The sequence below is a fragment of the Eptatretus burgeri genome, chromosome 14 (assembly GCF_056783735.1).
Source record: "Eptatretus burgeri isolate ZD-2024b chromosome 14, Ebu_testis_v1, whole genome shotgun sequence".
NCBI classification, from domain to species: Eukaryota; Metazoa; Chordata; class Myxini; order Myxiniformes; family Myxinidae; genus Eptatretus; species Eptatretus burgeri.
This window is the reverse complement of record NC_140974.1, coordinates 9,165,767-9,178,536: the sequence shown is the minus strand read 5'-3', so window position 1 is coordinate 9,178,536 and position 12,770 is coordinate 9,165,767. Positions and strand designations below refer to the sequence as shown.

Below are 12,770 nucleotides of genomic sequence, written 5' to 3'. Positions count from 1 at the left end.
TCCTGTTTGATACAATGTATGAGATCTTAAAGAATAGAATCCAAATCCAAAGTGGTGCTACTTTCACTTGGATTTGGACCTACAGCTTCTGGGATCCCAAAGTAGCTTGTGTCTGCATTAACATTGTAGGTTTCAGCAGGTATAATGTGTCCCAAATAGCTTGTATCCACAAACCATGCATCCCACTCTTCATACATTACACCTTTAACGGAAAACAAATGTGTGTTTCACAAAGCTGAGACTGCCATTTTTACACCTATAGCTTTGGCTGGCATCCTGCTCCATGTCGGTGAGACCTGTCATCTATCACTTAGGTTCTCCCTGAATTTTTCTCCATGAAGGTTCAGCAAATCATAACCTGCCCTCCATAAGTTACGTCTAACATACTTATATGCAACTTTGGACTGCAACCTACTTCATGTCAGGTAGGCCTGCAACTTGGTCCATATAAGTGAGAGGAAGCAACTTAAATGCACCGTTATTAATGCCAAACAAGGATTTAAATATGTTATTCGCCATGATAGAATTCCGTTGTGTTGCAAGGACTGTGTTTGTGAAGTGGCGGCGAGGTTCCCAATCAAACCCACAGATCAGTCAACTGTCAGGAGCTCGGCATGAAACTGAAACATTTAATCTACTTTTTTTCCATTGGCTCAGGTATGCAGACCATGTGAGCTGGAGTGCTCGTAATTAAGTATTTCAAGTATGACGAGGCTTTGTTGGAATATGCCAGCTTGTACTAGATGTGCTCCTGGTACCCTTGCAGAAAACTGAACTTGTTAATAAATATATATATATATAGATCCTCAACAAGTACAAGCACATGCATATTCACCAAAGCAGTATGGACACATGGTGGCGGTAGTAGTAGTGATTGTTCAAATCAACTTTTGGTGGGGATATTAATGGCCTGCACAACTAAAGGTGTTCAAGATGGTGCACGAGAGACTGCTTTGAGATGCTGTCCCAACCCTGGGAAATGTCGGACAAGATTGGTGATGCATTTGAAAGCAGGTTGGTACAACTAAAGGTCATCGGGGATTTGATTGGACAGAACGTGAGTCAGGTCATGTCAGGTATGGGAGCATGAACCGGGGGTTTCTTATGTAAAATCAGTTGTCTTCCTTAGTACAAGCTAAAATACACATTATTTTATGGGAAAAACATGCGTTTCTGCATTACAACAGGGATTTCGAACAAAATTGGGATCAGAACAACTTAATGTGTTGCTCAAAACGCTTGTATTTGTAAATTACACTGGTTTTGCATGAATAAGGTTTCTTGTGTAAAAGGTATTATTTTGCTTAGAACAAGCTACAATACACACTATTTGTTGATAAACACGTGTTTTTGCATTACAATCGTGATATGAAACAAAAAACAGTCATAACAAGCTAATATGTTGTTAAAAACGCCTGTATTAGGCAAATTAGACTGTTTTTACATGAATTCGATTTATCATGTAAAATGTGTTGTTTCGCTCAGTACAATCTAAAATAGACACTATTTGATGAAAAACTTGCGTTTCTGCATTGGAGTCGTGATTTAACCCAAATTTGGGGTCACATCAAGTGAATGTGTTCTTAAAAAATGCTTGTATTAGGTAAATTAGACCGTTTTTTTTTGCATGAATTAGGTTTATTGTGCAAGATGTGTTATTTTGCTTCGAACAAGATGAAATACAAACTATATGACGACAATCACCTTTTTCTACTTTAGAATTGTGATTTAGAACAAACAAGCTCAAATGAGCTAAGATCCTCATCCTCTTAATGATGACGTCATAAAAACGAATATGACGTCATTGTGATGTATCAGGTTTGCAATCAATTATCTGTGCTAATGCCCGGCTTGATTCCCACAAACAAAATTCAAACAGCTTGCCTAGTTTCGGAGATAATGGTATAGGCGATTTCCATTAGCGGCGATATTATGACGTCAACTTTTTTTTCTCGGAAGAATTTCCAAAATTGGAGATGGTTACTGTCTTTGCGGGGTATTTTACATATATATATATATATATATATATATATATATATATATATATATATATATATATATATATATATATATATATATATCTATATATATATATATATATATATATATATATATATATATCTATATATATATATATATATGTATATATATATATATATATATATATATATATATATATATATATATATATATATATATATATATCTATATATATATATATATATGTATATATATATATATATATATATATGTATATATATATATATATATGTATATATATATATATATGTATATATATATATATATATATATATATATATATATATATATATATATATATATATATATATATATATATATATATATATATATATATATATATATATATATATATGCCAAGTTTCACGAAGATCCGATGAAAACTCTGGGTTGTGAAACAAAAAATGTCAAAAATAGTAATGACGTCATAAAAATTGATATGACGTCATAGTGATGCATCATATGCGTGGTAATTCATCTCTGCTAATGCCCTGTTCGATTCCCACAAACAGAATTCAAAAAGCTTGCCTAGTTTCGGAGATAATTTTTTTTAGGAGATTTCCATTAGCGGAGATATTTTGACGTCATAACAGTTTTTTCTAGGAGGAATTTTCAAAATCGGAGATGGTTACTGTCTGTGCAGGGAATTCTTACATATATATGCTAAGTTTCAGGAAGTTTCGATGAAAACTGTAGGCTGTGAAACAAAAAAGGCCACAAGAAGAAGATGAAGAACAACAGCGTGAGTAAGACTTAGAGATCCTCTACGAGGATCTAAAAATGGAGTCACAACAAACTACAGGGTGGCCATAAAGTCTGGAAACATAGATAATCTGAGATCTTACTGTTGCAGTTTGAAGATTTCCTTGACAAAAGACGAACACGTTGAGGTGATATTGCTGAGTGGACGCGAGGGCTGGTCATATCGACGGATAGCAGAGCACTTCAAGGCATGTCATCCTGGAAAAGCTGCTGTCTCCCTTTGCACAGTGGGGAAACTGGTTCAAAAATCTGAGGCAACGCATCACGGATGCATGCGCATAGATTGATGGAAATGCTGTATTAATGCCAAAGCAGTCTCCTGGACGACTGGACCACTGGGCACCGCGTTCATTGCAATTTTGCACAGCGCATTGAACTGTGCATTTCTCATGAGGGACAACACATTGAACATATCATGTAATGTCATTGAACATATCATGTATTGTAATGTAACGTCAATAAACCATTTATAATGTATATTCGCCTGTTCCAGACTTTATGGCCACACTGCACTGTGCTGTTAAAAATGCTTGAATCAGGCAACTTAGACCGTTTTTGCATGAGTTAGGTTTATTGTGTATAATGCGTTGTTTTGCTTAGAACATGCTAAAATACACACAGTTTGATGAGAAACACTTGTTTCTGCATTAGCTTAGTGATTTAATAAAAAATTGCGGTCAGATCAAGCTAATGTCAAGTAAGAACATTTTTGCATGAATAAGGTTCTTGTGTAAAATGTTTTGTTTCGCTCAGTACAAGTTAAAATACACACAATTTGATGAGAAACATGTGTTTCTGTATTAGAATTGTGATTTAGAACAAAAACGTGGTCAGAACAACATAATATCTTGTTTTAAACTCTTGTATTGGCAAATTACACCGTTTTTGCATGAATAAGGTTTCTTGTAAAAAAGATGTATTGTTTTGCTTAGAACAAGTTAAAATACACACAATTTGATGACCAACACGCTTTTCGACATGAGAATCATGATGTAGAACAAAAAATGTGGTTAGAACAACCCAATGTGTTGTTAAAAATGCTTGTGCCAAGCAAATAAAACCATTTTTGCAAGAATACGTTTCCTTGTGCAAAATGTATTGTTTTTTTGTATACAATGCCGAGGCTCGTATAAGAGCAAAAACACAGAACATATAACAAAGGGAGCAGGAGACAAGAGGGGCAGGAGAGGGAAGCACAAAACAGTGGGGGAACAGAGACATTAGATCTGTGGCAGGGAGCAGGATGGGGTGGGGGTACACAGGGTAAAGAAGATGGACATGACAGGGACTTTCAGGAAGGAAAGCAGGGAATTTGAAGGTGGGTTTGGAGTGGATTAATGGGGGTAGAAAAGATCGAGGTTTTGGATGGGGGACGATAAGAGGTGGTGGTGAATAGATGTTTTAAAGACCTGCAGAGAAGAGTGGGCTTGAAGAAAGTATGGGAGTTTGTTCTAGAGGTGGGGAAAAAGGAATGAAAGAGTGAAGGTGAGCAGTGATTTGTGATTTTGGTAGTTTCACCAGAGGGGGTTGCTGGCGGACCTTGAGCACCTTGCGGAAATATAGGGGGGGTACAGATCACAGGCAGAGCAGGGGTGGTTGAGGCCAGAGAGGAGATGGTAGAAGACAGAACTACCACAGACCTACCTGCAGTGAGAGAGTGAGAGACCCAAAGACTCAGCCTCATCACGGGAGATACCAATGATCCTAAATTCCTTGGCTTCCACATAGTCCGTGAGCCCACAGGCTTTTTATTTTTTTAGACTCTCTAGCACAGAAGGTTGGACCTATACAGAGTGTGGATGATGATGGACTTATGCAATCATTTGGATTCTTGCATGCCCCGAGGTTGACTCAAGGGGTCCTGGCGCTGTGAAAAGGGGCGCCAAAATTAGTTTCAATTGGAGTTTCGTGCACAAGAATATAGTTCACACATTCAAAAATATACATCTTAAGAACGTATTACCATAGACAGAAGGGGTTAAAGAACTGTCCTAATTAGTGTTCTAATTAGAATTCTAATGAGATGATGCTAATCAGATGATAGTAATTAGATGATTAAAAGAGCTTCAAAACAAAAATTGATGATCTTCAAAACATTTCTGCTTGGTCCAGCAATTGGCTCACAATTGTGGCCCCCTCGCAGACTTAGTTGTCATCCGGCAGTTACGAGCACTGAAATTATTGGTGGCATTCACAATGCCTGTTAGTCGGGAATCTGCATCGGCATTCACAGTTTGTTCCATCGTTAGATCGACAGAACACCTGGTGAAGGAATTATCTCTCCTCCTGACTGTGAATGCCCCAGCCTCAAGGATGGAACGGAGAACAGGATGAGACGTATTTATGTTCAGCAAATCAATTTGCTATTTTGACATCCATCTTGCGTAATTGTGATGGTTCATGGTGAAAAAAATACTCAGTGATCGGCGTCAATGATTCCACAAATAGAATAATAACATTTGTGCAGACTGCTCTGTCCAGGATTCTGAACTCACTGATTTGGTCAAAATACTTCATCGATAATTGGGCTGTTTTCTGATGGTCACCATTTGTTGTCCTTGCCCAAATACTCTTGATAGCTTTCAATCACATTCGAGATATCTAGATCATCGAGGCAATTGAGTAAATTATCTTCCGAAGAGAACTGAAAAACACTGAGTGTCTCCTTGAGATTATGCTCCTCCAAACGATTCAAAAATTGATGACAGTGGACGACCTCGAGAGTGAGCACCAGGATTGAATGCAATCTTTTACATCGACTGAAGTGTTTCCCTGTGACAAAGCCTCTCATTGAGCCTGGGACCAGTACGTCACATTCGGTGAGCATTCTCGGAACACCAGACTCTGCCTCAAGTTTTCCGATCACCTTGTAAAAAGACCTTTGGATATGGAATCCCCCAAACATGACGCATATGTTGTGAATTGTAGCGACTCAGTAACCTTTATCTGCATCATGGGTTTCGCAATATTCAGGTTGTGCGAAACGACTCTGTGCTCCTGATTTCAATATTTTCGACATCGCTGAGTAATACAGTTCGATCTGTGATCTATAGTCAGGTCAGGTTCGATCTGTGACCTGCTACAGGTACCATTTAAACCTGTACTAACCTGTTCCATGGTCGGGTTGTCGGCGACTAAACCGTCTCCCCAACCAGGTTTTCTGGTGAGGAGGGTGTTTGGATATGGACACCCAGCAGGATTAAAAACAAAACCTGTCAAAGGGTGGAGGAGCTCCTTGTGAGCCAACGGCCATCCATATCTAGTGCCCAACTGTGTCTGCGGACGTCCTCCTGCAGTTGGGCTACTTCTTATTAGGAGGTTGGTGGCAGGATTTGCACTCCGGCCACCGTAAAACGCTTCATTCCGCAAAACGCAAAAACGCAAAAAAAATCTGAAAACCCACTCCGTGGGAGTACCTCCTGTGCAGCTTCCCTTCGCAGGTCAGCTCACCGGATGACAGGATTGGGGCAAAGCCTTCGGGACCCCCAATCTTTGATAGGAGGGAAACCACGGGGTAACATCCCTGGGTCAGAATGCGGGAGAGTGTGTCGGAGTGGTGCTGAGGTGTCGTCCACCAGACGGCGGTCTCCTTGGGTTAACCTGAGGCGGTCCCTTCGGGTGGGTGCCTGGAATGTCCTATCCCTAAGAGAGGATGATCACCTGTCTCTGTTATCATCTGAGCTCAAGCGTTTGGACATCGGGATTGCAGCTCTCTCTGAGGTTCGGAGACCGGACTGCGGCGAGATAATGGTGGGTGGTTACACCTACTATTGGTCTGGTCGCTCTGATGGTTACCATACCCAAGGAGTTGCTGTAGCTGTGTCCAATAAGCTGACCCCAATGATAATTGAGGTAACACCAGTCAACGAGCGTATTATGAGATTAAGGATTCGTCACTCCTTAGGTGTCATTTCCCTGGTCTCTGTTTATGCTCCGACTGAGGCGAGTGATCTCACCGTGAAGGATGCATTCTACGCCACACTCGAGTCTGTGGTTGATCAGTGCCCCAGACGAGATACACTTCTAGTCTTGGGGGATTTCAATGCATCGACTGGAACTGATAGGGATGGTTATGAGGTGTGTGTTGGTCCCCATGGGTCAGGAACTATGAACCAGAATAGCACTAAGTTCCTTGACTTTGCAAGAAGTCATGGACTTAGGGTGGCTGGTTCATGGTTTCAGCGCCCGCAAGCTCATCGCTGGACTTGGTATTCCAACGCTGGCGGTGTGGTAAAGGAGATTGACCATGTCCTCATTGACGGTCGTTGGAGGATGATCCAGAACTGCAGGGTCTACCGGAGTGCTCAGTTCCTCAATACTGACCACAGGCTTGTTGTAGCAACTCTAAAGCTGCACCTGAAATCCTGGAGAATGGTACCATCCCAGCCTAGGCTGGATGTTGCCAAGCTCAGGGATGAGAGAGTAGCTGAGGAGTTTGCGAACAGGCTGAGTGGACACTTGGGGGGTCTGTGTGCTTTGGGGGGTCCTGAAGAGTTGTGGAGCACCTTCAAGACCACCGTCCTTGATGTTGCCGGTGGATGCCTTGGAGTTCACCGCAGGGCAAAGAAGAATTTTGTCTCTCAAGGGACACTGGATACCATTGACCAGAGTCGCAGGGCCAGGCTGAATGGCAGAGCTGAGCTGTTCAGGGAGCTGAGGCGTAAAACTGTACGTGCACTGAGGGTGGACAAGGAGGCCTATGTGCGAGGAATCTGTGAGGGGGTAGAGCATCACCTGTGGACAGGTGATTCTCATCCCGCTTACATGGGAATTCGCGCATTACGTTCATCCAAGCCCATCCCTCGGAGCACTGCAGTTCGAGCAGAGAGTGGTAGGCTCTTGACAGAGGAGTCTGAAGTGAAGGCCCGCTGGGCCGGTTACTTTGAGCGGTTGTACCAGGCTGATCCCCCAGCTGTCGAGTTGGACGTCAAGGGTGTTACAATCCCTGTTGCTGACCCTCGAATCAACTGTGGTCCACCATCGCTTGTGGAAACACGGGCTGCGGTGAACCAGTTGAAATGGGGCAAAGCTCCAGGGATTTGTGGCATCCATGCTGAACTTCTCAAGGCTGGTGGAAATGCTGCACTCGTGTCGTTGCATGCAGTTTTGTGCTCTGCCTGGAACACAGGCATCATCCCAACTGACTGGAAGAGGGGCCTTGTTGTCCCTCTCTGGAAAGGGAAGGGTGATCGCCAAGACTGCAACAACTACCGAGGGGTGACGCTACTCTCAGTGCCGGGCAAGGTCTTTGCTCGGATAATTCTTGATAGGGTTCGCCACCATCTGCTTGAGCACCAGCGTCCAGAGCAGTCAGGCTTTACACCAAAGAGGTCAACGATTGACCGTATCCTTGCACTTCGTGTCCTCACCGAACGCAGATGAGAGTTTCGGCAGGGGCTGCTTGCAGCCTATGTTGATCTCTGTAAAGCGTTCGATTCAGTGAATCGGGATGTCCTCTGGAGGATTCTTGGTCTTCGTGGGGTGCCACCGAAACTGATCGATCTGATGTCTGAACTCTACTCTGGTACTGAGAGTGCTGTGAAGTGTGGTGGTACCATCTCTGACTTATTTCCAGTTGTTACTGGAGTTCGTCAGGGATGTGTACTTGCCCCCACACTTTTCAGCACTTGTATGGACTGGATTTTTGGGAGGATGTCGGAGAGATCAAGTTGCGGTGCATCGTTTGGCAATGTCAAGATCTCGGACCTTGATTTTGCAGATGATGCAGTCATCTTTCCGGAGACTTTAGACATCCTCTTGGGGGCCCTCGAGGTGCTAAATGAGGAGTCGGAGCCGTTGGGATTACGGATTTCTTGGGTCAAAACTAAGATCCAGGCTTTCGGTGACATCTTGGATGCTGCTGTCCTGTCTGTGTCTGTTTGTGGTGAGGATGTTGAGGTCGTGGATAGATTCACTTACCTTGGCAGTGATATTCATGTCTCCGCAGGTTGTGAGCCGGAGGTCAATAGACTTCTGGGTCGGGCCTGGGGAGTCATGGATTCACTGGATCATGGGGTGTGGTGCTGCCGGTACCTGTGCGGGAGGACGAAAGTCCGAGTCTTCAGGTCCGTGGTACTTCCAGTCTTGCTCTATGGGTGCGAGACTTGGACTTTGACCAAGGATCTGAGACGGAGACTTAATTCCTTTGGTACCAGGTCTCTTCGAAGAATCCTTGGCTATCGCTGGTCGGATTTTGTGTCCAACGAGTGGTTGCTGAAAGAGACTCGGATGAGATTTGTTACCTACATAGTCCGTGAGCGTCAGCTGCGGCTGTATGGACATGTGGCTCGTTTTCCTGACGCTGATCCTGCTCACCAGATTCTCTCAGCGAGGGAGTCTCATGGGTGGAGGAGGCCAGTGGGCCGACCACGTGCCTCATGGTTGCAGCAGGTTGACCATCATCTCAAGGAGATGGGGATGGGCCTGGCATCTGCCTGGGGGATGGCCAGACGGAGGCCCCTGGAGTACCGGCGGAAAGTGGACGCAGCGAAGCGCTGTTCTGGCACATGCTCCCATACCTGACCTGACCTGAGTAATACGCAACATTTCAGCGATGAGATCGTAAGAGGTCGGTGGTTGCTTCATATTCTGCATGTACATCACAATTTGTTTGGGCAAATTATCGACAGAGTGGCCACAAAGTCCATATATGCACGCAGATAGAATTTAGTTCGAATTTATCTGCATGCTTCCCTCCATTCTATGCACAAATTTGAATTTTTATCCATGTTCTTCTGGATATCGTCTTCCATGTTGAGGGTTGGAGGTCATAAAAGCAGCTCCTGACAGCTGTTTTGAGGTCTTCAACTGATGTTAGGCGGAGATGATAAATTTCCTCTTTCACAATGCCCCGAAGAGAGTTGTCACATTTTGTTAAGTCCGGACTTCGAGTGGGACACACTATCTCAGATCCAAGTCCAATCCATCATCCACTGAATTTGTCATCGAGATTTTCTCTTCACTGCGAGAGCATAATGTGTTGGTGCAACGTCTTGTTGCAGGATAGCTGAAGATAGCAGGATAGCTGATTATTGACAGTTGACAAGTACCAGACTGGGCAGGAGTATAAGCTGGGGCCTTTTTAGTGGTATTTAAATCACCATGGGGGGCATGGAAAACCCATTATGTACATTAGTTACCTGCATTACCAATCATTACCTGCCGAGTTGATGCCTGAATGAGCTTCCCACCAGCCGGAGGAAACCGGAATTCCCCCTCGGCAATGGCACACAACATATAGTGGTCCCGAGACAGTTATTTCATTAGTATTCGTTTCAGATAACCCTTCCCTAATGTGCAGTGTGTTCATAGGAAAGTATGCATTGCATGGGCTCCAGGTATTGTTTTGCTTTCCATTCTTGACCAATCTGTCATTCATTATCTATTTTACTTCGCAGCACATGAGCTTTTCAACACAAAATCATGCAAAGCATAGCAACATGCGACTCATTTGCATACGCACACCAAAACCCCTTCAAAATTGCACGCTATTATCCAACAGACGTTGCACCTCAGACTTCACCAGACTCGAACCCCAACATTTCAGCATTTCATACACCATCACAACACCTTTGTAAAAATCCCCACACCATCAGACCACAACGATGCTCGCTTACCTTCACCATTAATAGCCACAACGAATAACCAACGACCTCCATCACAAATCACCACACTACAATCGCTTTGCTACACCACCGCTGCTATCGCTCAATCACTATCACCACTGACATTCGCCACCTCCCTCTGGACCAGCAGGAGATTGGGGAGCCTGACATACCATAGAAGAAACTCGAGTCTGGACTTTCTAGCATCTAACTTGGGGTATGAGCATGCTCAAGACACCATTCGACATCATGTGGATAGCACGAGCACTCTGCTCAATTTTGGCCCTCATTGGGTGTCCAGTGCTTGTTCATGACCGGAGAGTGCAACCGAATACCCTGGTACCATGCTGATCAATGAGATGGGTCACTTAGCAGAGTGCGGAGCGACAGAGGCCATTTCCGTTACCGAATCTTCACAAGGGTGGAGCTAGCATCAGTGTAATCATCCATACACCACTGAGGGTGCTGGAAAACATTCATTGCTCTGCATGATCTGCTCCCAAGCACTGCCCCTACCAGAGGATTATAAAGAAGGGCTTGGTTCTCTGGACTCTTATTTTTGGGGTCACGGGGCGGTTAACAAATGGAGCGTGATGGTGCAGGCGGAATGGAGCAGAACAGAGCCCACAAAATGGAGTCCACAACCAAGCGGATGAGCCAGATGCCACACCGAGAGCAGTTCAGACAGCACACATACAGACCTCTTTACACTTCACTTTGGGACTATCTTCTCATAAGTTCTTTGCTTTATTTCCAATCCTCCTTGATTCACAACTTTACACCTTCCTCTCCGCACTTCACCTAAAAATCACCACGCTCCTCATCATACCTCCCTCTGACCACGCATCATAGACACCCTCAGTTTTCTTCCTCCCCTTCCCCCTCCTCTGCGACTTGGCTTGCATTGGTCTGTTGACTGCACCTGGTGAAAGGAGGTCAAAATCACTCAAACTTTCTCTCTCTCTGGAATTTCAAAATATCCTCGGCGAATGATTCTGATGTTGCCTGTTTTGTTAGTATCATTCATATTGTAGAAATGTTAGGATTGGGGTAACTCTGCCCTGTCTCTCTTGGGTTTGTAAATAATTGCATTTCTTTTGCCGCACCAAAGCAATCCTTGCTTTCCCCTGCTGTATGCATTTTCATGCATTAAATCCCTTGCTTAGTGTGCCACATATCTCTCCTCGCCCTTACTATTAATAAATTATTTGTTATTGTAAATGTACTCAGTTAGTGGTGTCTTTACCTCCATTGGTCGAGCATAGTCCTTGCATAGCTTCAGGTGGGAAGTTATACCCTACGTGATTTGCTCTTGTTAGCCAGCGCACACTCACTGTATCACTCGGCAGAAATCAGAATGTGAATTGAGAACAAGAAACTCACTGAGCGCAGCCATACAAAGTTAATGTACACACACAAAGTAGTGGCACCCTGCCAGGATTGGCAGTACCAATCGGTGTTCGGTTGGCCGGCTTCAGGACAGCAGGCGTGGTGCGAAATGGCAATTGTACTCACAACGATATATACCTGACCACCACGATCGAACTTCAATGATTGATGTGAATGAGAAAAGGCATGAACTACACCTTACCTACCGAAAAGAACACAAGCAACGAGGCATCGTACCCAAGGGCATCCTCATTAAAAAAAAACGATCCTGCTTCGCTGATCAAACCAATGGTGACATTATGACAGCACGTTAGAACCTTCTACTGTGGAACACAACTCAACAACTTGTGGAGATTGTAACAACACAAAGTAGAAATAAAATTAATCGAATTGAATGAGAACATCAGCCAAAAGAAGAAGCTGTGGAAAAATGTGAATCCCGAACAATGCAACCGCATAATGTGTTCCTTCAACGATAAGCTCCTGGCTGCTCATCACTCTACTGTAATGCTTCTGAGCTACGGACACTTATGATCAACTTAAGCATAAGCACACAAATAGACATTACCGAAAAAAAACGCTACACTAACCACCAACATAATTATGCACAGGCCTGTTGCTCCATGGAGGCAGATACAACTGAGGTTGAAAATGGTCAAACTGCCAATAGCAGAAGTTCTTCTACAACCACACTTGAGGATCTCCATAAACTAGGGATCATCAATCTTTCTAATCATTCCCTCAATGAGGCTGAAATAAGATTACTCTCTCAGGGTCTAAAATTTTGCCCAATCGTTCCACAAAAAGACCATTTACAATTGAAAGAAGATGGAGAGAGATCTGTAGGCGAAAGACATTGAAAGCACACTTTGCTGGAGTACACACAGTACCATCAGCCCCACAACAGGCAACACCAACAGATACTCATATGATCACCTACACCAATACCAATACACCACAACTCACCTTACCTAA

General features: G+C 43.6%; 1 long non-coding RNA gene across 1 annotated transcript in view; it reads right to left on the bottom strand.

The window, feature by feature from the left end:
• LOC147012622 (uncharacterized) overlaps positions 1–12,770 on the bottom strand; it is a 255,839-nt gene that overhangs the window by 201,977 nt on the left and 41,092 nt on the right. The window lies entirely within an intron of this gene.